This window comes from Talpa occidentalis, unplaced genomic scaffold, assembly GCF_014898055.3.
Source record: "Talpa occidentalis isolate TD23 unplaced genomic scaffold, MPIMG_talOcc4v2.1, whole genome shotgun sequence".
NCBI lineage: Eukaryota > Metazoa > Chordata > Mammalia > Eulipotyphla > Talpidae > Talpa > Talpa occidentalis.
The window spans coordinates 143,591,780-143,593,328 of NW_026555331.1; positions in this window are offsets into that span (position 1 = coordinate 143,591,780).

Here is a 1,549-nt window from a genome sequence, read left to right on the forward strand (position 1 = left end):
CAATGAAATTGGATTTCGGGTGAATCCTTTGCATTTTTTTTAGTTTGGGAAAATTACTTTCGAGTTAGATTTGTTGTATCAGTTTTTATGACTTGCTGTGTCATCATCTCAGCTCCCAATTTGCATTTTCTTTATAAGAATAATGTTTCACTGGAGAGCTGTTTGAAATCCAGGTTGTTTACTATTAGATGTCCTCAGGGGGACAGTCTCCGGAAAAGGCTAGCTCTGTGCAGGCGGGTGTGGACTTGGTGTTAGCCTGCCAGTTATTTTCAGTGTGGACAGCACTGTTAGGTGGTATGACCAGGCCAGGAACATAAGATTCACAAACTGGCATTTTTATTTAAAAAAATGGACCTCTGTAAAGGGCAGCCTTATATAGTATGAAAAAGCACTGTTCTTGTTTGCGGCAGGTGAAAAGGTTGATTATCTACCCTTTGGAGTAAGCTTTGCAGCAAGCTGCACTGTTCAACCCGTCTGTCCTAGATTGAAATGGGCTTGGCTTAATTTTTAAGATTGTCGCACTTAGAATAGTTTGGGCGCCTATCCAAAGACCTGGGAAAAAAATTCGTTGCCATGGCACCCAATATGTTGACACCAGTTGTCTCACTTGCGAGGATGCTGGCCGTATTTTAGTAGTAGGAGCTTATTTACAAGCAAAAGAAACCCAGACGTGATGACAAATTAAGAACATTTGAGGGACAAAAAAAGAAACCCAACAATAACTGGAGTTTAGATCGTAAGGAGATGAGAACTGAAAATTCCACGAAATCTCTGTGTAAGCCCCTGTCTGACTCTGGGGGTGCTCAGTGCACTGAGGCGCCACTGTGGGGCGTGGCAGCCTGAGGGCGCGTCTCCCTGCTAGACCTGGCTCTCTGGTATCTGTTCCTGCTCTTTGTGGTTTACAGATCTCTGGCCATCTATGAGGCACTGTTAATTGACTTCTGTCCATTTTCTGATGGATTTACTTCTTCTTTTTTTATTTTTTGCCTACCTAGCATCTTTCTCTCCTTTTTTAGGTAAAAGTGTCTTGTTTGTTAAAGTTCTCCAGAGAAACCACCAAGCACATATTCTCTCTCTCTCTCTCTCTCTCTCTCTCTCTCTCTCATCTCTCTCAAGAGATTTTTAAGAAATTGGTACATGCAAACAGCAGAGGCTGGAAACCTAAAATCTCCAAGGCTCAACTGGGAGCCTAGAGGACTCAGGGATCAGTTGATGTTTTAGCTCACTTCTGAAGACAGACTACAGGCAGAATGCTCTATTTCTTGGCAGTGGGGAGAGGTGGGTGGGGTAAGCATCAGGTTTCTATTCCTCTTAAGGGCTTCAACTTATTGGATGAGAACCACCCAGATTGTGGAGGGCAATCTGCTGTACTTAAAGTCTACTTGATTTAAATGTTAATCTTGAGTACAATCTCTGCACTGCCAAGAGGCAGCTCTCCTGTCTATCTGTGACTTTTTTTCCTCCTTTTTCTAATAAACCTGCTCTTTTTAAAATGTAAAAATAAAACAAAATGCTTAACTTACTTAAAAAACTGCTGCCAAAACAACAT